Source organism: Uloborus diversus, chromosome 8, assembly GCF_026930045.1.
Source record: "Uloborus diversus isolate 005 chromosome 8, Udiv.v.3.1, whole genome shotgun sequence".
Classification (NCBI taxonomy): domain Eukaryota; kingdom Metazoa; phylum Arthropoda; class Arachnida; order Araneae; family Uloboridae; genus Uloborus; species Uloborus diversus.
In genome coordinates, this window is record NC_072738.1 from 142,687,715 (window position 1) to 142,713,278 (window position 25,564).

Consider the following 25,564-nt stretch of genomic DNA (forward strand, 5'->3'; position numbering starts at 1 on the left):
AAGGTGCAGTCATTAGTCAGGCAGACAAAGTTACTGATCTGGTGGTCTTAATAAGTCAGGATTTAAAGTTTAGCCAACAGTGCAGCATTGCTAGTAACAAGGCCAATAACATGCTTGAATTTATCAATAGATCTATTTCAAACAAATCTAAAGAAGTTCTTCTGCCCTTATATAGAAGTTTGGTAAGACCTCATTTGGAGTATGCTGTTCAGTTTTGGTCTCCTTATCTTAAGAAAGACATTAATGTATTGGAAAGGGTTCAAAGGTGGGCTACAAGGCTAATAAATGGACTTTCTCACTTAGACTATGATTCCAGGCTTAGAAGGCTAAAAATGTACAGTCTTGAGCAAAGAAGAGACCGAGGGGACATGATTCAGCTGTTTAAATTTATTAAAACGAAAGATGTTACGGGGCTAAAGTTTAGCACTGAAAACAGGACAAGGGGTCATTGTTTTAACTATTTAAATCTCAGGCTAACATGGATGTTAGGAAAAATTATTATTTTAGCAGGGTAGTGGAACCTTGGAACAGTTTACCGGAAGCGGTGGTAATGAGCAAGGGAGTAGATAGTTTTAAGAGTGCCATTGATCTTCACTGGGGATTGTAAATTGACTAGAAACCAGTCTAGTTGGACCCAGAGACTGTTGCTGGTCGTCACTTTTGTATTTGTATAACGGAATCTGAAGGATAAGCTGTTCCAGTTTACTCCTTACGGGGGTAGGAGTTGTCCTAAAATTCCTAAAATTTTCATTTGCGCAGAAAAAGGAAATTCACCCAAAGAATGAAACTTTTCATAACCATATGCCTGTGTTTTAAAACAAAATAAACTTCATAGACCCTAAGAATTTTTTTCTAAACGAGCTGATGTGTGCATCACATGACTTCCTTTTACTCCAATTTAATGTCATTTCCCCATTAATGTCAGTTTTAATGTGATTCAATTGTTTACTTTCTAAATATCACCAACAATGGCCAAATTGAAACCAAATAAAAAAAAAAAATCGCCAATTTTTTCGCCAAGTTGGCGACCAAAAACTGGCGATATATCGCCAAGTGTTCACCAAATTACAACACCACTTGAGTTTACATCAAACAATGATTTCCCCCCAAAAAGGGGCAAAAGACCCCCTTTGGAGCATTTAAATGCAACCAAAAAGGGAGGTGCACAACTGGACCCCACTAGGAGCCTACATACCAAATTTCAACTTTCTAGGACATATCGTTTTTCAGTTATGCGAGATACATACGCACATCTGTATGTACATATGGACGTCAAGAGAAAATTCATGGTAATTAACTCGGGGGTCGTCAAAATGGATATTTCGGGTGTAAAAAAAACTCAACATTCATTCTGGGTGAGAAAAATGGAAATTAAGGTCGATTTTTGAGTGAAAATTTTTTCGCCAATACAATACTTACTTTTTTTGTAAAAGGAAGTAAGAAGAAAGAGAGAAAAATCTATGCTGCTGCTGCTTTTTTTTTAGAGGGGGGGGGGGATGCAGTTAACCAAAACAGATGCTCAATATAAAGCTGTTTGTTTTATTTTTTCTTTGTAACTCTTGTAGTCTCTTCTGAAAAAAAATATATAAAATAAAACACAAAAATTCAAATATGAACACTTGTAATGTAATCTGCAATTTTTGTGCTTCAAAACGTTGGATAACTGATTATTTAATTAATGAACACTTGGTTCAAAAAATATATTTAGAACAAAATTTAAATGGATTGTCCCCAGATGTTGAGAAATATTTATTTTTACAGTGCTTATTTTGTGTTATAGTCTGAGCATTAGTTTGTTCTTCCAGTACAAAGAGTCAGTAAAAAACAATTATTCCTTTGCATCTTTAAATGATTCATCTGTAATTTATAGGAATATTTTCAATGATTCTGAGATATCAAAAACCATCAAATTATCTGATAAAAGTTAAGTACTTAATAAATTTTGAACTTGCACCCTACTTTTGATCTTTTCTTATTAATGATATTTTTTAACAACAACAAGGCAAGTAAAGAAGCAATTGGACATACATTTATCCTACTGGTATATAGTATATATTTTTAATTCATACTGGTCACTGTGTTAAAGAATAAACGAATGAATGTTTTCCATTGTAATTTTCAAGATTGAATTTGAAACGTTTTATCATATCCTACGAAAATCAAGCTTATAAATTGTATTTAAGTTTTAAAAACTTGATATTTGCTAAAAATGTCCTTAAAATTTCATCAAAATTGTGTCTTAAAATTTTTAAAACCACCACTCCGACCCCTGTCCTTAACATCCTGAGAACTGCTTGAATTTCTAGTGCGAGTTTAAAATAGGAGTACATTGGCACTTGGCTTTCTTTCTATGTTGATGAAAACAATAATGTTGGCTATGCCGCTGCTATATTTGCTCATCAATCCTACTGAATTAATTTTTTATTTTCGTGAAACTTTAGTACTTTTTTAATGACTTGTTATATTTATTTAGCAGATTTTTTTACTTTGATGTAATGTTAATCTTTTTCAATGTCTTGTTTTATTTAAAAGTAACTGGAAAATAATGTAATGTGTGTTGTTTCTATGGTACTTAAACCAAAGATGGCTGCAAGTATTGAGGTTTTCAATTGAAAAATTTCATCAACTTAGAAATTGTAAGCTCCCTGATAGTTAAAATCCATTCTATTGCACATGTGCTTCCATTCAGACTACTTTTATTTTTTCTTTTGAAAGAAGTGATTTGAATAGCATTAACACACAGTGGAACCTGTCTACAACAATACTGTTGGGACCTAAAAAAATATTGTTTTAAACAGGTTATAGTTATAGACAGTTGGATTATTTATGCAGACATTTTGCTGGGACTAAGAAAAATATTGTTATAGACAAGTTGATTGTTATAGACAGTATTTTTATACACAGGTTTCACTGTACTATCAGTTACCATCCTGTTTTTTAGTGTGGAAGAATAGAACCCAACTACCCCCTAGTTTCTGGTCACCGAGGCCCTGTGCTTGATATTGCTTGGTGTCCTTTCAATGATAATGTGATTGGGAGTGGTTCAGAGGATGGAATAGTGAGAGTTTGGCAGATTCCAGATGGAGGCCTGGTACGACCTCTGACTGATCCTATCGTCGAACTTATCGGTCACCAGCGTAGAGTGGGACTCATTCTCTGGCATCCTGTTGCCAACAATGTACTGCTTAGTGCCAGTAAGTATGATTTTTCTTCTTTTTATTGATTAAATATCTGTGAGGAGTCCCTGATTTTCTGCATCAGACAAAATTTGTTCCAATGTTCAAAGGTAATTAGAAGGTGAATTATAATTGCTTTTGACTAATTTCATTCTAAAATGTGGGTGAGTTGCCAATTGAACGTTCATTGTTGATCACAGCCATTGTTGACCAATGCTTTTATTAAAGTATCCGAAATTTTTGAAGCAAAATAAATATGGCAATAAATATATATAAAACACGAGAGGACCCGACAGACGTTGTTCTGTTAAAAACTTTATAAATTGAAAAGTTAAAAAATTTCAATAAACTATCAAGTGTTTAAACCGTTTTGTTGAAAAAAATAAAAAGAAAATGTTTTAAGCTGCTTGATATCCAAATGCGTATATTTATTACAGCTTGATTTATCTAATACCCACTGAGCAGTTGTTTTAATAACTATTTTTTCTCCCATACTTGATGGTTTGTTCCTTCAGCCATACTCAAAGGATAAAAAGCATCCTCAGATATTAAGTGTAAAAAACTAACTACCCATCTAGAACAAACGAGAAATTCCACTGCAACATCTCCCATATGAAAAAGAATAAAACAATCGAAAGGATATCGTTTAAAAAAATGATAAAGGCAAAAACAGTTCTCTTAACCTTTAGGCTACGGCAACTATACAATTATCTTTTCCCTCTCCCTACGGCTCAAAGCTTTCTTAGTTCCTTCCCCCCCCCCCCCGAATAGGACAGCATAAAGGGGGCGATGTCCACTTCCACCGCTGAGCTCTCCGCAATACAGGGTTACTATAGTAGGACACTATACTTGGCTAGTCATCACTTATTCAATGGTTTGAAAATAATTTTTTTCCCTCCTTGTTCCTTATGGGGTTCTTTAGGTTTAGATTTTCTGTAAGTATATTTGGTTCAGTTTTAAAATTGAAATCACTGAAATAACGCTTCTCATCTAACCTAAGGCTAACGACAACCAAATAATAAATATCAAACTCTATTTGTGTGGTAGACCACTGGATTCAATAAATGCCAGATGTCCTTATCTATGCGCTAAAATGCGGAGGTAAATAGCGTTCAACTGAGACCAAAGCCACTGTAAATACAATGTAGAATACCTTAGATTCAAGGGAGGCAACTTTGCTTTTCAGCTTGGCTATTCAGAAAAATGATGACACTAATACGTGTGTCCAAGAAAGAATCCACAATAATAGCGAACAATTCCTTCCTTTGCTTTTCTGAGCAGGTGCAAGCGGAATATGCTTGAACACCGTATTCATTTACATAAAGAACGTTAGCGCTTATCTATCTTTTAGAGCATGCAAGGCACCCTTTTTTGTATATGAAGCTGGCGTTTCAAAGTCAATCACTGTCGAGTGAGATAATATGGAGAGACAGCCTTCAAATCCCCTGATATCCCCATTCACTCTTTCTTCTAATTGTGGTTGAAATACCTCTAGTAATTGTTGAAGGATTAAGTTCCGCTCCCTTCACAATGCACAAAAAAAATATCTGGGAAAATTTGTTTTAGATTCCAAGTCTTTCCTCTTTTCAACATTTCCTATTTATGTACTATCTTTATAATACATTTTCACTACCCAGTACGTTGTTATTTGTGAGTAAGAGAAGATAAGTAAAAAAAAAAAATACGCATGAGTAAACAGAAAACCAACCTCTTTCTTCCATTTTTTACTGGCATAAACAGTTCCAAATGTAAGAATTAATTAACAGAAAAAAAAAATAAACAGACATTAGACTCTCATTGAAAACTGAGTAAGATATATCAGGTGCTCTTATAAATCTTTTCATTTAACCTCTTTTTTTTTGCGCAAGGAAGAAAGAGGAGCAACCGACTTTGACTTAAAAATTAACATTTTAAGCCCCTTAAATACAAACAGGGGGAAAACTGAATGCACAAATTTATACTTTATTAACTGCTTTATAAGGCCATAACATTTAAGAATTCCTAAGTTGAACCATAAAATTAAAAAATTCAGCAAAAAAAAAAAAAAAAAATCCTCGTAAACGTGCCCCGGTGTACCATACTTATTTTGTTTCATTCAGCATATCCTTAGTCCTTTTGACTTTCTACTGAAATAATATTCGCTATAGACAAAATATCAAGGAAATACATTTATATTTTCTAAAATATCAAAATTAAGTTTTTATGCTTTTCACTCAATAAGTGATCAATTAGATAGATTTTGAGGCGTAGCGAAGGGGGGGGGGGTAAAAACACCCCTCAGAGCCCTTGATTTTAACATTCTTGCCATCCCTAGTGCAATAACTTTTACATATGAAAAGGCTCGTTTTGAACAGAAAACCCCCTCCAGAAGATAATTCTGGCTGTGCTAGTGACTCTTTTTATTAAAAAAAAAAAAAATGAGCATTTAGTCTAACTTTCAATTTTCAAACCAAAAGTTTCACGACACAGATTCTTAATCGAACCTCTCTTTCAAATTTATTGATTTTAGAATGTTTTCCATGTTTTGTTGAAACGGTATTACAAATAATTTTCAGTTAAAATGTAAATAAAGAAATAAATGAAACGTGGCAAATCGCAAATTGATAAGTTGTTTCTTATTCAGCATGATATTCATTTTCGAAAAGTTAGCAAAATAAGATATGCTTTTCAAGTGTTTAATTATTTTTATAAAACCATAACAAAAGAAATATTTTGGAGAATGATGTTTCTTGCGCTCTGCTCCCTAAATATCTACACTGCTTAAACTAAATAGGTGTTTTGTACTCAGTAAAATATGCTGTTATTAATTATAGGAAGCCTTACTATTGGGTTATTAAACAGAAAAAGGCTATCAAAAATTTTTCTTTCCTTCAAGTATTTTACTTCTGCTTAAATTTCTCCCCTCTTTTTCGAAACTTCGCCACACATTCCTTCACTGGGAACAAAACTATGCCAAACGCCTCTGATTGACAGACCCCCAAAAGGGGTGTAGTGCGTTTCATTCATTTTCTCCCTGCGTAGGCGTGTGTGAAAGGATTATCAACTGCGGGAAGTAACTGGAGGGGGAAGGGAAGGACTGGTACAGACGTTGTACCACAGCCGTAGGAAGAGAGCACTTTTTGTCGGTACAGCATATGTACCGCCGTTGGCTAAAGGTTAATAAGCGAAAATCACTCCCCGCCCCCCTCGATGTAAAATAAACATTCTTCAACTAAAATGACTAAAAACTCTTTAAAAACGAAGAAGAATTCTTTGCAATTTGAAATATTTCACCAGATAAATATAAAATACAATAAATTACATTAACAGTAACTTTAAAATGTAAACAAATGATCACACAACTCTATTGTTTATAGCCAAATTTGCCAATCCATCACATTACTGTAATCCAGCCGATCAATGAGCAAAGCCAACTCCGACCGATTAGCGGTTCGATCTTTTGAACGAAAACTTTTAAAACTTCATATATTGACTAATTTGTTCTTTCCACCAAAGATAAAGATCTTCCATTGCACTGATCTTTTGTGTACAGAACTATCCTATTGTAATTCATCTGGACGAAAATAAAATTTGTTTCCTCTTTAAATTCCATCATCTTTTCCTTTAATAATGTACTGATTAATTAGATAATCCTTAAAGTATTTTTGACATTGGTGCCAAAACTCAGATGGATTTGAGCCGAGAAACAAATGTTGCTAGGTTCGGTACTTTCTGATTATTTAATTAGGAAAACCTAAAGCACCGATCCGGTCACATGGTTCAACTACGACGACAGAACACACGTTTTGCGTGAACCTTCCAGTACTTTACTTTAAAATATATCTCCGGACCTAATATCGTTGCTTTCAAAAACAAAAGAAAGCTTCACTCTCTCTCTCTACGTTTTATTTATTTGCAATTGATATATCACAGTAGGAAATTTCATTACAAAAAGCAGAGCTGGTTTTCTTAGTATCCTTTGACAATGGTTTAAATATAGATTTCACTTCTCGCTCAACAATAGGTTTAAATAAATATTAATCATTTGGGAGAGATAACCATCCAATGCTTAAATTAATTAATTATCAAAAACTTTTCCGATTTGATCCATCTAGCTTCAAAACCATGCTTGCCACAGCTTAATTACACACAAAAAGTTTGATCAAAATCGGTCCAGCCGTTTAAAAGCCTTATGGTGACAAACGTATGCACAGAAGATTTTTATATATTTAAGATATTACAGATTGGCAAACTTTCAGTGTAAATGTTGGAAAATGTAAATAAAATGTTAGGTGTAGTTGCAACTTTTTAGCAGATAGGTGTTTTATTTCTGCTTAGAGTAAACTTATTTAATTTATTACTCAAAATTCAGGTTTGGAGCCTAAAACCTAAATGGTTTGACAGTTTTTGAACCTTTGCTCTGTAAATGTATTAGGATTGTGTGCAATATTTTAATGTTATTTAAATAATAAACACAAACATACTTGCAATTACATTATTTACACTAAGGTTGAAGGTGAACATTTCCTATTAAGGTCCCTGGGCAGTGGCTAAGTTGGGAAAAGAAAATGGTACAGATATCAAGGATGCCCACCTGGGGGGGGGGGTGCGCACATGGCACTGACTGCGCCATTGAAATTTTTAGGAGGGTTGTTGTTAGGAGGCATATTTTTCTCTTTTTTTATGGAGGGGGGAGGACTCTTGTATTGGGATATTGAGAAGGGGTGTACCTTTGCTATTGGAAGGGGGGCACCACTGCAGATTTTCTCGCTGTTAGCTATATGTCTGTTTTGGCACTCATGTGCAATTTTTTAGTTTTTCAAACGTTAGTGTGTGTGGGGTAATCTTGACGCAGTGACAAATTTCTTGTTACAGAATTAATACTGCGCTTGTTTCCAACATGGCAACCCTATTGTGGAAGTTTCTTATGTTGAAATTCTAAATATATTTATTATTTAATTTAATGAAGGTTAGTAGTAACGTTTGTGTAGAATGTTACTTTTTTGAATATTAACTTGTTTGTGGATTTTATTATATAATAATGTCATTTTAATACAATTAATTTAATTTCAGAAAATTAAAATGGGGGGGGAGGGAGGATCTGAAAAGTTAAAAATGAAGTTAAATTCATTTTGCTGCATTCTGCCCTTACCCTGATGACACTAAGAATTAAGGAATTACCCTGGGGAACAGTGATTTGGTTATCTTAGATCTGTGAGTTGTTTTTGACTCTCTTGTGACTTCTGAGTTCAAAAATGATCTCACTTTTGGTCTTTTACATCAATTTCATAAGGTTAAAGCAATTGATATACAAAATACAGGACTTTTTTTTAATGTAGGATATAAAAAAATATTATTTAAGCAAACAACAATTACGTTACGTACAGAATACAAAAATTTTCCTTTTCGTGTTACTGCTATTAACTACAGACTTATTATCCATTCCCTTTTGGGCACTTAATTTTTTTCCCTGACAATAAAATGAATTAAAATTTCACAAATAATTCTTTGAAAAATAAACACTATTTTAATTAAAAGAGGTTTATGCCAACCATTAGGGGAACTGTTAGAAAGTGGTCACATTTGCTAACTAACCCAAAGAGGAAAAAAAACTGACGTGGTGTTAGAAACGTAACTACAGTTTTATAACCAGCATGCATATTTTAAGGACATTTCACAGTATTTTGTCCAAATGGTGAAATCCACAACATGACTTTTTTTTTTTTTTGCCGTAACTATTTAATTTACTGTTTGATTAACAAATTGTGTTATTTTGAGTTGATATGTTGGTAGGATTAACTCAGAATAAAATTTTGTGCTGATCAAACAGCAAATTAAATAGTTATGGCAATAAAAGTGTCATGTTGCAGACTCTACATTTGGATAAAATTGTAGAGCCCGCAATTACTGTGAAATGGCCCTTAACTCTATAACAGCTCAAATATATGACTCAACAGGAATTGTGATACAAATTGTTCCAACATGTTATCAATATTTATTGCATTTGTTTGCTTGTTGTATTTTCCACACAGGTGCTGATCTCAAGATTATAATCTGGAACGTAGGAACAGCTGAAATTCTGTTCACAATCAATCACCCTGATCTTATTTATTCTGTCTGCTGGAATTGGGAAGGCAGCCGAATAGTCACAACTTGTAAAGACAAGAAAATCAGAATTTATGATCCTAGAAATGGAGAAATGGAGCAGGTAAAACAAAAATAAGTTCATTCTTTTTATGTCTGCATTACCTTATCTTTTTCTGTCTGTCAATCTAGGTTTTTCCCCCATGTATGTATGTATCTGTGAGAAAGCTTTTGAACTCTGTTTGCATTCTTATTGGTTCTGTAAAGTCTTATAGTTCTCTCATTGGTTGTTTGGATCATCTGCTTTTTCAACTTTTTAAACTGTTTGTTTTGTCTTGTTGCTTCTGACGAATGTCTTTGGATCTATTCGCTGACTTTTACTTTGAAAAAAGGGTTTTTCACAAATCCCAGAATATGTGTTTGCTGCTTCCCACGAATTTGCTTATTAAATTCTACTATTTTCTCAAAAGGTGCCCGATACCTGAAGTAGCTTAGATCCCCCTTAAGTTTAAATCTGGCCTTGCTCTTATGAATCCCATGTCCGAAAAAATTTCCATATTAAAAAACATATGTATATTGGAAGCATCACATGTTGCATAGTCAGTCGCATCACAGTAGAAAACCGTCCCGTATTAGTCAGCTTACATTCCTAGATATAATAATGATTAAAATGAACTTAAGAATGCTTATAAAGTAGCATTAATGTAACTAGTATTTATATTTCTGGGGATTCACTGGCTCCATTGTTTATCACTTCTTGGTGTAGTGAAAAAAAACACTGGGGACAGTGCATCCCCAGAAATATAAATATGGGTTAATGCAGTGACATACAAAAGAGAAGGTTCCAGGGTGTCTAGACTCCTCCCATGGCCCTTGAGGTTTTTCAATTGACTATAATCCTATGTATGTAGTACGTAAAGCAAAGGTAGCAAAAATTTCAAATTTAATAAATGAAAAAACTATAATTTATTTTTTCTTTCTTCCCCAACAAAATCAAACTGCATGTGAGAATGTCCTTCAAGTGTATTATTTACCTGAACTGTCTCACTTTACACTTGGTGCGGTTATAGAATGGTCATTTTGCGTCTCTATTTTAATTTTTAACTATGAGAAAAGTAAATTCATTCTTGTGATTCCTGATGGTATTTTAATTGAGTATTTGTTAATTATAAATTTATTTTATTTAACTAATGCTCAGTAATAATTCAATATTTTAAAAAAAATTGTTTTTTGTTCCCAACAATCGATAAAATCAAAAGAATATGTTTGGATGCGTGTTGGAGTACAATATAAGAATGCTGAACCTTAAATCTTGGACTCCCCCCACCCCCTTTAGAAATATCTGTGCACACCACTGCATTAATGCTACATTATAAGCATTCTTGAGTTCATTTTAATCTTAATTATCTCTGTGAATGTAAGTTAAAAAGATATGGGGAACTTTGTTGACTGAAGTTTGGGATGCTATGCTGACTATGCAAAATGCATGCTACGCTGACTATGCAAAATGTCATGGTTCCAATAATTTTATCCCTCCAACTCTGCAACCCTGGTTAAGACACCTTAAAAAAGTGATTTTGAAATGTCCTTATTAATATATTTATTAATTCATGCTTTTTCTGCTTCTATACTGAGGTTTGTTGAATCCAATTTGTTGTTCCACTCTCAAATTTAATTTTTCTCTTGCACATTTCCTGTTGCACAGATCAGAAAAACAAATGTTTCAATGCATATGCTCAATATTGAACTTCGGCAAGATTATAGATAGAACAATAACCATGAACAATATATTTGTTCTTCTGTCTTCTGACAATGATTTAAAAAGATTCTAAGTAGTTTTGCTAGCTGTCCTATTTTATTTTATCATGAATTGCATTCAAGTTTTATAAACAGATTTTTTTTCTTCTCACTTTAGGAAGCTCTGGGTCATGAGGGTGCTAAGCCTCAAAAAGCAGTATTTTTAAGAAATGGGCTGCTGTTCACTACAGGATTCTCAAGGATGAGTGAAAGACAATATGCTTTGCGGAGTGAAGTAAGATATATTCATTTGGAATCAATACATCATAATGACCCTACCGTTCATTATTACTCACACTCTCGCATTCTTTAATCAAATTTTTAATCAAGCTTTTCTACTAGTGGCATAAGAGCATCCATAAATGTTATAATTTGAGTTGTAGGGCTTTGTGAATTATGACAAGAGGGAGGGAGGAATATTTTAAATAAACAGATTAAAAGTACAAGTGATTCATTTCTCGCTGTTAATCAGTTCCAGACCAAACTGCATAAAGTGAATTCCTGCAAAATAAAATTATATCTTCTCTAGGGGCCCGTCCCGAACTTGTTGGCGTTGAAAAGTTATCTAGCTCCATGAAAATTATCTGTCTTAAATAAATATTATGCAGATTTTTTTTGTTTTAAAATATCATGGTATACAACATGTTTTGTGCCGTTTTTATGAGGTTTTGAAAGAAATTGAATCACTTCATCTCCTAATTAAGAGAGACCAACCTTTACTTCTTCGTGAACAATATAATCTTCCTAAATGTAACATAGCACTGCGCATAATTGTATGTTTAACCTTCAGTTTTGATGATGGTGATGCAATAAGAAATTTTCATTGGAAATTGCAATTACTTATTTTGGAAATGGAAATGTGCAAGGACTATGGGAATTTGAGGAATATGAACTGACTGACCTGCTGCCGGTTCAGTAAGAATAATACTCTAAATCATATTACCCCATATTAATTTTACTTGGGGGTCCATTTTCATTATATACATAAGACAAATTAAAGTTTCGCATTTTTTATGAATACATGTTTTTTTTTCTTTAAATGAAAATATTATCAATGTGAGCAACATATTATCTTACTTTTACAGGTAGCTATTTCTGAGCCTATAGTTTTAGAAGAGCTTGACACTAGCAATGGTGTGTTATCCCCTATGTATGATCCAGATGTTAATTTATTGTATCTTTGTGCAAAGGTAAGTTTTCATTTACATTTAATTTTGATTTTAATTCTGTCAAAAAAAATTATTCAATTATGATTGATATATATTGAGGCAATTTCATATTACTTCTTTTCTCAATACAGTAAAATCCTGTGGCAACAAACTTCAAGGATTCGCACATTTTGTTTGTTGCCAAAAAAAAAAAAAAAATAAAAATAAAAAATCTACAGAAAATTAGAAATTAATTAAATATGATTGAAAATGTGTTTCAGTTGTTGGGATCCTAAAAATATAAGTAAATGTTTAAAATAGTTCTAAAAATTAGTATACTTGCTTAAAATTAGTAATGTGAAGTAATTACACTTCACATTACTAATTTTTGGAACTAAAAATTTCTAGCTTTTTATAGAACTAAAAAATTGATCTACCCCCATTGCAATGATTTGAAAATCATACATTAAGAAATTGTAGTGCTTTGTATATTTGCATTTTTTTTTTGGTGTCTGTAAGTGAGCTTTTGAAGCTGCAGGCACTAAGTTGTATAACTGATTAATACAGCACACCTGCCAACTCTCCCGTTTTTCACGAGAGACTCCCGTTTTTTACTCCGTTCTCCCGGTCGTACGTTTGAGTATCCATTTCTCCCGTTTTTTATTCTTTTCGGATTTTTTCTTTTTTTTAAATTACACTTATTTTCTTCCTTAAAGTTACTCACAGCCCTAATAGATGGCGTGGCTAGCAGAGCAAACCCGCACTGCTCAGTGAGCGGCAAACATCCAATGGGTGCGTTCGGAGTGTCGACCGAAATGCTTCCGGAGATGGTGTTGTGGTTTAACTCTACGTTTGCACTTCCACTTCAATCTCACGCATGCGCTGTTGCCGTTTTTGCGGTATCGTTCAGTTTTCAGGCGCATGCTAACTGCGCCACGTGTTTTCATCTTGCTCCTTGATCTACAGCGTGCGTTGTAGTTTAACATTCATCTTTAACTATGTCTGAAAAAAAGAAATATCTACAAACTTATAAGAGCGATTATACGAGTGAATTTTCTTTAATGAAAAAATCAAATAAATACTTGTTATAACTGTTTTTTACTTATTATAGCATCGTTTAAAATCTCCCTTTTTCTCCTTTAAAGCTTTGACTGGATCTCCTGTTTTTTCTTTTCATAAGGTTGGCAAGTCTGATACAGTGAAATCTAGTTACAATGAATACTAATGCAAAGAAATATCAGTTTCAACAAAACAAATGCTCAGTCCTGCTTCAATTGATATTACTTTCCATGAATCACATTATGACTAAATTCTCGTTACAACAAACAAAGTTTGAGGTCGTAAGTTCACTATAGTCGGAAAAATATTATCTGGTACATTACTTTGAGAAGAAATAAAATTGTGCATTCTTTTTAAACTCGTTAGGGCTTCATTAGATGCGACTATGGGATATTCTTCAGTAACCTCATTTTCTTCCTCTTAGGCTGAACAAACAATTTAACATTGTTTTCCAAATTAGAGCTATCAGCAATAGACTGCACAATATTCTTTTCCATTCATGCATAGCATGTTAAAACATTGTCAACTGCAGTTAAAAACTCTTTTAACATTAACCCTATGAGGCTTAGAAGTTTTTTCTTTCATTGAGTTCCAAAAATAGTGCAACTAAGAGCTTCTGCTGTGTCAAATTCTTTAGCTGTTGCAGATATTCGAGAAACTTGTGTTAAAATCAGATTTTTCTAAATTATCCTTGGCCATTACAATGGAACTGAACATTTATTTTGTTGTATTGGTAGTCACTGTAGTGAGATTTTACTGTATCTGTAATTTAGTATGAAATTGTTATGTATATACAGTGAAAAACATTTAACATGAAACTGACAAGACTGAATTATTTGTTTGAGTTAAAACTATTTTGTGCTAAATATTTGCTTTAAATTGCAGAGTATACTGTGAGAGCTACTATAACATTTTGTGATAACCGATTTTCATATTAAATGTTGTGTATTTCACTGTGTTTGCTTATTGCTTTTTTTTCGACAGAAAAGTTTCTTTATTGATAAAATCTTCTAAACTATTTAATACTTTTTAGGGAGATAGTAACATACGCTACTTTGAAATAACAGATGAAGCACCTTTTGTGCACTACATCAACACTTATCAATCTACAGAGCCTCAAAGAGGTGTTGGATACATGCCAAAAAGGGGCTGTGATATTCACCAGTGTGAAATAGCAAGGTAATTAATTGATCAGGTCAAAAATATTGCATCTACTCAAATGATTTCTAGTAATTAGCAGAATTTTCATCCAGTTTTAACTTTTGAATGAATATTCTAAAAAATTTTGAAAAACTTTTCTAGTTTAGTGCACTTTTAAAAAAATAGTTTAATATGTTTTTTAAAACTCATTTCTAACACATTTATTTAAAAGTCACACATTTATCTAAAATGATTTTTGAACAGATTTTTTTCTGTGTAGTACAGTCATCCCTCACTACTTCACGCTTCGACTTTCGCGGTTTCACTACATCGCGTTTTTTTTTTTTTTTTCAATTATAGCAATGAGCCTTATTTATGTTCTCGTGTAATCTTTTTCTTACGAGAGAATTACAAATTATGTCTTTTAAGTAAGGTAAGCTCTTCTTAGGGACTGTAGTTGTACTAGTTGACAGAGTGGAGGTTTAAAATCGCTGAAGAAAATTTATCTCAATTTAACCTTAAACGCTAACTGCAAAGTATAAATCACTGTATTATTAGCAGGGGATAAATACATCTCTAATGGTGTTCAACAACGTACTACTAACTTTTTAAGCTGAATGCGTTATACCTTTGATGAGGATAAATGTAGAGGAAGGAAAGGGGCACATACGGTCACTAACTGGAAATTAATTTATCAATAAACAAATTGAAGTTGAGCTATTTTCATAGGTTAGTAGTAGTGTGTAAGAACTGCATGTGTGTGTGCTTTATTTCCCAATGTAACTAATGTGATATCGATTCCGTCTAATATATCTCGTTTTCTCATATTTTGTGCAATATATTAAGTAATACAAATGTAGTGCTGGATAAGGGTGCTGTTTCGTGTCTAGGGGGCTCTAAACATGTTAAAAACCTATTTAAATTGTCGTCAGTAAGTCGTATGCCCTCTAATTAGGAAAATATTCGGTTTCTGAATACAGAATCCTACTTCGCGGAAATTCAGTTATCGCGGTGAAGTCTGGAACAAATTAACCTCGATAAACGAGGGTTAACTGCAAATCACCAATTACTGAAAATGAAATCTTTCACGAGTTTTGTTGCAAGATTAAAATTGTAATTTTTTTCATGTTACATTATATTTTTATTAAATATTTTAAGCAAAGGTGCAGGAGTTTGAATAATTTTCAACATAAAAAGTTTGCTTTTGAATTATTTTTGTAATATTGCTAGAAAAATAATCTCAAATGCCTTTTAGGTTTTTTAAACTGCATTCTAAAGGATTCTGTGAAGTTATTACATTTACTGTTCCTAGAAAGGTAATATGCATATTTATTTTAATTATTATCATTATTGTGAACTGTATAATTAATCATTGCAAAACAATCAACACTGTTCTAAGAAAATTTTCTCCATTGCCTGGCATTTAATCTAGTACAATGCAACCTTGTTTGTATGGAATAAATGGGACCAAAGGTGATCTGGTTATTCAAAAATCTGAATAATCCGGGTAGTATAGATAGCGTAAGTAAAAAAAAGAAAAAAAATCATTAAATAAGTAGACTTATTGTTTATTATGATAAAAAAAAAAGTTTAAGAGACACTGAAAAATGTGAAAATTTTCACATCATTTCTTAACAAATAATTCCTCTACTGTCAACTCCAAATATGAGTGACATTAGAATGAAGCATAGTCACACAAACCCTTTGTCATTAATAAACCAAAACAAGAAACAAATGCCCAATGTGTTTGAAATTACCTTCTTGTAAACATAATTTTTAATTATTATTTATGTAAACATAGAATTTTTAAAAAAAATGATCCGAAGAATCTGGATCAACCAAAGCCGGATATACGAGGGTCTACTGCATTACTGTAATAATTTTATGACTTTTCTGTACTGAAACAATATATCATAGCATCATAAGAAGGATGCTATTTTCCTGTTTCAATGTAGGCAAAATAATTTTAAATGATGTAATAAAATGTATGAACTGTTATTCTTTAATGTTAAAATTTTTCACAAAAAGAAAAAAAAGTCTTGTTATCCATTGCAAATTAAAAATGTTAATGTAAAAAATCAGATCAGTCATGAACTCATGATTAGTAATCTCTTATCAAGTTGGGTGTCTTCCTTGTTAATCGAGATGCAACTTTGGACTGAGTAGTGTCAGTTACTAAATCACATTGCATAATGAATTATGTAACAGTAATTTATTCAAGAAGCATTTTTTTGTGTGTTTTTGTTACATTTTTTAGTAAGTTGAAAAAGGTTCTGACCTTTCTTATGTGGTTTTTTTTTTAGCTTAGGATTTCAACTTGTCAGCATTTGCACTATAATTTTTCCTTCCCATTTCAGTCAGAACTATTTCAAGATGATCTCTATCCAGATACCCTGTCAGACACTCCTGCCTTATCAGCTGAAGAATGGGCTGGTGGTAAAGATGCCGAACCTATTCTGGTACTCATTATTTTCTCTATTTCTTCCCCAGTAGCTGAGTTTGTTTACAGCACAGGTTAATTATTAATAGTAGTGCAGTCGGAAAATCGGAATTTGAAACTGAATCTGGTTAGGATTGCTGACTGTGGTAATTAAAGGAAAATAAGATAAGTTTATACACAAAATTCAAACTTGCTACACACAACTTTATTTTGAACACATTTATTTTTAGAACACTTCAAGTCAAAGAATCAAAGAACTAAATGCAAATTAATTTGAGGTAATCTACAATTCTGATGAGGTTTGCGTATGATACCAGTCACTTTCACAGCATGGGATGGCTGCCAGTGTTAATCCTTGATACGTTTCTAAATATTAGATTGTAACCCTTATAAAGCAAAATTCAGGTTACTTTCAATGATCATGTTGCTGAACAATCCAGATTCATAGAGATGTGTATGAAAACTGCACTAAAAATCTTTTTTTTTTTTAATAAATAAGTTGTAATGTTAAAAATATTTACATGTGACCACAAAATGGTACAAATTTTAGTTAAATTCGTTTCTATTTTATTTTCGATGCATTTACAGTTGTCCCTTGAAATTCTTCTACGCCCTCCTGTTTGTAGTAAACTACACAAAAAATTTATGATAACTTGAAAAATGACTTTCACGATATTATTCAATCGTTCGTTTCATAGTTTATCATTCTTTACAGATGAGCCTAAAAGATGGTTACAAACCTAAAGCTCAAGAGTTCAAACTCTCTAAAAGCAAATCAAACATTTTAGATAGAATGCCTTCAAAATCAAGAGATAAAAGTGAAACTGTTCCAGTAAGTATAAAAATATGTTGTTTATGTTTTCTTTTTAATGCATGTACTAAGCAGGACCGTATTCAAGGGATGGGTTTTTTGGATTGCAACCTTCTTTGATAAAACGTCCTATTAATCATACTTTTTTGCTGAAAAAATTATTAAAATACTTTTATCTTTCAATATTTTCTCAATTCAATTTTTTTCAACTTCATTTGAAAAATGAAATCTTTTTTTTTAATTGGAAAATTCTACTAATGCAGTGTTGTATCTGTAGCATTTATTTATTTATTTGTAATTGTACCAAACATAATTTCTTACAAAACAGTGCAGTGTTTTTCTTCAGACTCAAAAAAACCGAAGTTCTTTAAATTTGAAAGGGTCAAATTCTATACTTAATGTATTTTTATCATTATAAAAAAATATGATTTTAAAAAGCATTACTTTGAGTGCTGTATATGAGTACACGCATCTCTTCTTTCGAACTGCCGCAAAGGCATTGTCAATTTGCTACGATTCTAGGAAATAATATTGTGTCCACCCCATGTTTTTTTCTTCATGAATTAAATACATCATTTTTTATATTTGCTTAAAATTGTAACAAAATCAATAGAATATATGAGTTAAATCAAGTTTAACTGATGATGTAAGAGAAATGGAAGTAGGATTGAGAAAATTAATTATAATGAATAATGTATTTTGGTAAGTCAGTAAGTCATAATTGAAATGAAAGTAAGACGGCTTTTCTGGACTACTAAATACTTGTAACATTTTGGTTTTGACTAAAGTTATCTCTTTACAGAAGGAAAAACTGGATGAAATAATGGATGAAATTCGTATGCTAAAAAGCATTGTGCTGAAACAGGAAGTGCGTATCCGAGATTTAGAAAAAAAAGCTGATGAGCAACTGAAACCTGTCCCGGAACCACAACCGGAGGAAAATTCCAAACAGAATCAAGTCAACAATAACCATGAACCTGTCAGCATCCTAGTAGACGAAGTTTAGTCTTCAAAATAGCAGAGGTTGATGCAGTTATTTTTTTCCCTTTATACTCTGAAATATGCCTAATAGTCAAGGCAGAGAAAGACATAATTTCAAAGATAGTTTTCTAAATGAAGCCAATTTTTTTGGGAAAATTTTAAATTCATATTTCCTTAAAAATTATGCAATAGCTGTAATATTTTATTACATATTGTAAACAAGTTTATTTTCAATGTACAGTATGGGATCCGGGATGCTCAGGACCACAACCTTTCTGGATTTTTGATCCTGATTCTAAAAATAGCTAAAAATATCGTATCATGCAATGTTAGGCACATTTTTCCTGAGTCTTGTTTATGTTCAAGAAATTTTTTTTTCTCTATCAAGATCAGCGAAAACATATTCTGATTTAATCGGAGATAATTTGCATCGGTGTTATCCATGGAATTTATTGCTTTTTATGAAATGTCGATAAATATAAGAAATAAATCCCACTTAAACTTAAAACAACTTTGTGTTTTTACACAATATGCTTTGCATCGTATGTTAATGAGAGAATAAAAAGAAATATCGTAAGGCAAAGACGGTGCTGCCCAATTCAAGTAAAACGCTAATATTATGCACTCTAATATGATGCATGGCATTGATGAAACATAAATAAAGCAGTAACTAATATATTTCCAACAGGTAATAGTCTGCTATTAGCAATTTTAAACATTCAAAATTTGAAGGGGAAAAAAATTAAAAAAAGAACCTGGAAGAAAGTTTCAGGTTTCAGGTCTTTAGGATTTTAGATTCCGAAATTAGGGTCCCATACTGTAAAAAATAAATGGTTTTTAAGTCAGGTTTTAATTTTTTCCATCTTTTCATGATTCGGACTGAACCACATTGCATCCAGTGAGTAGGTTGCGGCATGTCTTTTAAGATCAATTGCTATTTTGGGGAGTTTCTCTAGTTGTCTCAAAAGAAGCTGTGTGATACAGAAAAGACTGCTAAAACACTGGTAAATATTTTTTTTCCTGTGTTGTTTGGTTAGAGCTATGGTTTGTGAAATGCTACTCATAAGTGCTCAAATGTTATTAGTATTTTTGTATGTCAAGCTAGTATCAACTTTTAAGAGAATGAAGTTGATGTTTATGAGTTTGTTTCAAAATGCGAGTTATTTGTAAATATTTATTTTGATTTGAATCATTTTTATGTAGTTGTAAATATACTTTTAGATGTCTGATGAGAAAAAAAAAATCTTTAGGCTAAAAGTGTTTATGAGGTATAGTGTGTATGCGTGTGTCTGTGGTATTTATTGTTTAGAAATGCAATATATATATTGATAACATTGCAATAATATAAAGTGCCAATGCTGCAGATATTCTCCAACATCAATGGTATTCACTTTTTTGCTTGTGAAGTACGTACATGATTCCCAACATTGTCGGAGGGAAAATTTTTCAGTGATATTTTTGTAGATAAGTTTTTAAAATTCAAAAATTTGTAATATTTACCTGTCATTTTTTATTAGCTTGAAAGCATAATTTATATTGTTTTTGTTGAACACTGTGATTTATAATGGCGTTTTTCTTATGCATGTTAAACAGCCATTTTTGTTGGAAAATAAATATTTTATGAAATTTTTATTTTTAAAGTTACATAAGCATTATAAAGTACAAACTTTTTTGAATTTGAAGCAACTACAAGAGGTATTTGACAATTTGTCATAAATAATAATAATCAGTTTAATTAAGACCTGCTGCATTTATAGTTATAGTGTGTTTGTGCTGCACTTCATTTTAACATTCAGCTCCACTTAAGCACTAACGCTTAAATAAAATTTGAAACCCCACCAAAATACAGTAACCCCTTGTTATTATATCGCTCCTTCGGATGTATCTCGCTTTTCCTCTGTCCCCTGAAAACTTAAAAGCAATAAAACTTTGTTCTAAATTTGAGATCATTTAAGTAGCAAAGCCATTGTATTTCTCAGGATAGTTTCCTTTTTATTTCCTTTGAGTCTCATAAATAAAACAGGGATGTATTTCATTCTTCTGAAATACATTGTATTTCTCATTGTATTTCATTCTTCTGAGCATTGTATTTCTCAGGATAGTTTCCTTTTTCTTTCCTTTGAGTCTCATAAATGAAACAGGGATGTATTTCATTCTTCTGAAATACATTGTATTTCTCATTGTATTTCATTCTGTATTTCATTCTTCTGAGCATTGTATTTCTCAGGAAAGTTTCCTTTTTCTTTCCTTTGAGTTTCATAAATAAAACAGGGATGTATTTCATTCTTCTGAATTCAATCATCTTTAGTTATAATGGTTTAAATTTTTATTTCACCGAAAAACCGTTGCTATATTTAAAATTTTTTCTTATACTATTTTTTTTATTAAAAGGTATGGTTTTTTTTTTTTTTTTTTTGTGATTGTTTTCTTCAAGAATTCTTTCTAATACACGAATAAACTATATTTATAGTGAATGCTCATATCAGTTGCTTTCAACCGCTAAATTTTAATGACCTCAATTATATCGAGTTTTCAGATATATTCTGCTTTTTTATGATCTCCTGACAAGCACACTATAATGAGGGGCTACTGTACATTAAAAACAATGTTTGGTCTTTCTTTTTCACTTAATAATCTCTCTGTGCTCATTATTATCTATTGCTCTTCTTATTTCCTTTTAAAGAATGGGGGGGAAAAATGTTTTTTTTTTTTTTTTTTGTCAAGCATACAATTGTTCCAAATACTTATTTGCATATTAATCTTCAGCTGACCATGCACATTGTCTGAAAGTCCAGCTGAAACTCCTACTTCCAGTATAATTTTCTACTGCTAAGTTCTTTCTTTGATTGGTAAAGAGTGTCACAATCAAGGTGACTTTAAATTGCCTGTAGAAAGGGATGAGACAGAGGCGCCCCCCTATGAGCAAGGGCGCACCCCCTCCTTAAATATCCCGAAGCCCCCCCCCCCCAAAGAAAGTAAAAACTCCCTTTAAAACATCCCACCCCCCAAATTTCAATGCCACAGTCTTACCATGATCCCTCCCCCCAGGTGGGCATCCCTGGATAAGATATGAATAGCCGTAAAAATATAAACTGTATTTTAGCTGCAAAAAACTGCACCCCCCTTCCGGTTTCCTCAGATGTGCAATGATGTTGGAAACTAGGAAAATCACTTTTATCACACATGCACGTGTCAATCTTGGAAACACAAAGAAAAGTTTCAATATATATTTTTGATTTGCCACATGATTTTTTGCTGTGTGCATGATATGTTTTTATAGTGTCAGAAAAACACACCTTAAACAGTGAATGAAAAACTGCAACTTTACAATGAAATGTTAACTAAAGCATTTTACTAATAATATAGCTGAAAGTCTGGATGTCTGTTATGCGCCTAGCGCCTAGACCGATTTTCATGAAATTTGGCAGAGAATCAGTTTATAGCATAGGGGTGATCACCTCAAAGTGATTTTTCGAGAATTTGATTTTTTTTATATCCAATTTTAAGAACATTTCACCGAGGAAATTATAACGTGGACGAATAAATTACCAAATTATCATAACATGTAACCGCAACATGGGCGAGCAAATGAACATAGCAAATTGGCGAGAAGTTCATTATCCATTGTTTAAATATACAAGCGAACCAAATGACCTTTTATTTTCTATTACGGGCAAAGCCCTGCGGAACCACTAGTATTCAAAATGCAGTCTAGTTATGATATTCTGCTAAGCAATTTCTTTTGGTTGTGAAGCAGATATCGTCATCGCTCGTTTACTTCAGGTTTTTCTCCTCTAAATGTTGCCATTTATATAACTGCACTCAGCATATGTACTATAATATGAGGCCCCTAGTTTCAAAACCGGATACTTGCAAAAAATTCAATTTTCTTTTTTTTTTTTTTTTGTTAATCTTGTAGAGAATCATAAGGCCTATTTGCCTGCTCAATATTAGGTTCAAAAACCGCTTCTTTCCCCCTTGAAATGGGGCGGGAAGGTCTGCCTCAGTTTCAAAACTGGACTTTTACGTCTCCTGTAAAATTTGGTTTTTTACAAGTATCCGGTTTTGAAACTAGGGGCCTCATATTCTGTATAAAAATGTAAGTAACATAATTACAACAATCACAATTTTTTAAATGAGGAAAAATATTAAAATTAACATTATTGCACACATTTAATTCAAAGCTATTAAGAGCCTGATTTTCAATGGCAAAAAATTTTTGAGCTTGCGATTTACAATTGCGGCTTCATTTTGGAAGTTTAGTCTGGATTGAAAAAGGGATTTGAAGAAGTAATCTCAAAACAAGTGCATGCAATTCCTTTGCAAATATGTACTTTAATAATACTAAAACATTTTTTAATGCTTCTGCACAAATGTATAACATATTTACATCTGCTCCTTTTTTCAAGATTCTAACAAACATAATCGAAATAAACTAAACAAACAATTTAAATAAGCTTAACAAACATAATCAAAATAACAATCTAGATAAAACATATTAAAGAAATGAACGTTTTACTACTCATTGCATGATTTTTTTTTCCTGTTATTTCATACCCAAGTATAAAAACTCGGAGTCTTGACCTCTACCTTGAAGGTAAAAATTTAAATTTCTTTTATGAAAGTTAAAATTATTTTCATCAACTTAATCAATTTTATGTGTAAATGACTGTATGTTATATTCAACTAGACTCATTTTTTAAGTTGTTATGCATACTTGGGTATGAAATCATAAAAAGTAAAGATTGCTATTTTTCGTCACATGTACACAGTAAAAATTATAGTAAATGCTCATACATTATCAAATACTCAGTGTTTTAATTTCAAATTTCAGTACCAATGTTTTGTATGTAGTCATGTTTCCGGCAAGTTTGGTGAAATTTTGTAGAAAATTCTGAATGTTAAAAATCAAAAGATTGGCAGTTTTTCTCTTCATGAATACACATGCTGTTTTTACACTAATGCACAGAAAAATTGTACACAGCACAGCAAGTAAACTATTTTGTGAAATATACAGTTAATTTATCGCTTTTTACAGTGTAATCCAAAATGTCTTTCCTCCAAGTTGTTTTTCTCCCCATAGTGCGTATGGAATATTTTTACTGGAAAGTGAACTCACACATGCTTTTTGTATGGCTAAATTTACAAAATAATTAGTTTCATATTTCTCAAGAATTTTAAAGTATTTTTAACAGTAAAAGTTTCTAGTGATTTTTGATGACATATTAATGTATATAAACTTTTTAATGGAACTTTTCCTTTGTTTCATCTGCATAAAGGGATTGCCATTAATTTCTTTACACTTAATCATTAAAATATTATTCCATGCATCTGGAATTCAGATTTTCACTTCTTGAAGATTTTAAAATCAGGAATTTGATAAAAGGAAATTCCTGAATGAAATTTTGTGATACCTAAAATACTACATTAAACTGATTTTCAAAGTGCTCTGTGTTCTGGTTGAATAATTATACTGAAGTAGTAACTTGATTAGTAATTTTTGTCAACAACATAAATTTTCTGTGTTGAAACTGGTTAATTGGTAGAGTATTTTATATTAGTGCCTCGGATGTAAGGCGCACAATCCCCCTCCCCCAATAAGTTACTAGCTTGTTTATTCCCATAAGATATACAGCCATTTCACTTAAATGAGAGGGGGAAAACACTTATTGCCCATTATTGGCGACTTGTCAACTGAGGCTTTGTCTCATTTTAGCACTGAAATATTGCCTGAATTGCAAAACTTTACTTTCATTTTTTTTATTATTTCGATTTTTATAAAACGATGTGTTGAAGATTTTTTTTTTTGTACCCACCGTGGCCATCAATAAATGTGGTCTTATTTCTTTGGGCATTTTAATTTTCAAAGATAGCCTCATTAGGAATATTTAATGATTATAGGCGATATAAGTAATGGTGATTCGTTCATGCCATAACAATGCTATTTTAAATATTGTTAAAATATTTCCAAAACCTCTACATGCTGATGTACAAAGTCTAATTAAGTGCTCAAGAATACTTAGCTCAAACTATTTTGTAATGATTTTGATATGGGAATGTTAAAATTGCATTTTCTATGAATGTATAAACACACATTTGTATTCTGTTTACTTAACAAAAAGATCTGAAAATAGCAAGTAAACTTGTATATTATTTAACTACAGCAAAAACATGCTTTTATAACTTTTTGTATGCTCGATTTGTAGATTTTTAAAATAAAGTAGTCTAACTCTCTAGTTGTCAAGGTTCATTTTGTTATAACTTTGCTATTGAATTTCAGAACATTTGAGATGTGTATTTACTGATATATATATATATATTTTAAAGTTGCTATTTGGTTACCGACTACTCAGAATTAAGTCAACTCACTGTTTGATAAATTTTAAAATTAATGAAAAATTATCTGACAGATAAATTAAGTCATTAAAATGTAAAAAAAAAATAGCCAAAATAATCAAGCAAGTCATGAAATTGCATTCAAAGTTGGCAAAAAATAATCACCCAACTAAATTTAAAAACATTAAAAGCCCTATTAAATGTTATATTAGTTCTCCAAATAAGTACTTTATGTGATAAAAAAAAAAAGTTTCATTAGAATGTAAAATGAAGAGCAAAAATGGTGGCAATGTAAGCAGTTTTTTTTTTGCCAAGGTAGGAAGTTTACATAAATCGCCAGGCACTAACACACACACACACGTACATTTCAAAAAGTTGAAAGTATTTAATGATGTAAAAAACTATATATATATATTTGTGGAGCCAAAAACAATGCAAAGCTGAAATAAATAGAAACATCCAAGAAATTCAGTATTAAAGAAATGAGAAGACCCCAAGAAATCATTGTTAAGGTATGAAATACTTTTCCACTCCCTGTCCCCATGGATCGTCTTTGAAGGATACTTGCTGCTAAATTTAGAATAATCATTAATGGGCGTAAGCAATCTCCAGA

At 31.9% G+C, this 25,564-nt stretch overlaps 1 pseudogene; it reads left to right on the forward strand.

The window, feature by feature from the left end:
- LOC129228645 (coronin-1C-A-like) overlaps nucleotides 1–18,662 on the forward strand; it is a 19,544-nt pseudogene extending 882 nt beyond the window's left edge.
- Nucleotides 18,663–25,564: the final 6,902 nt, after the last annotated feature.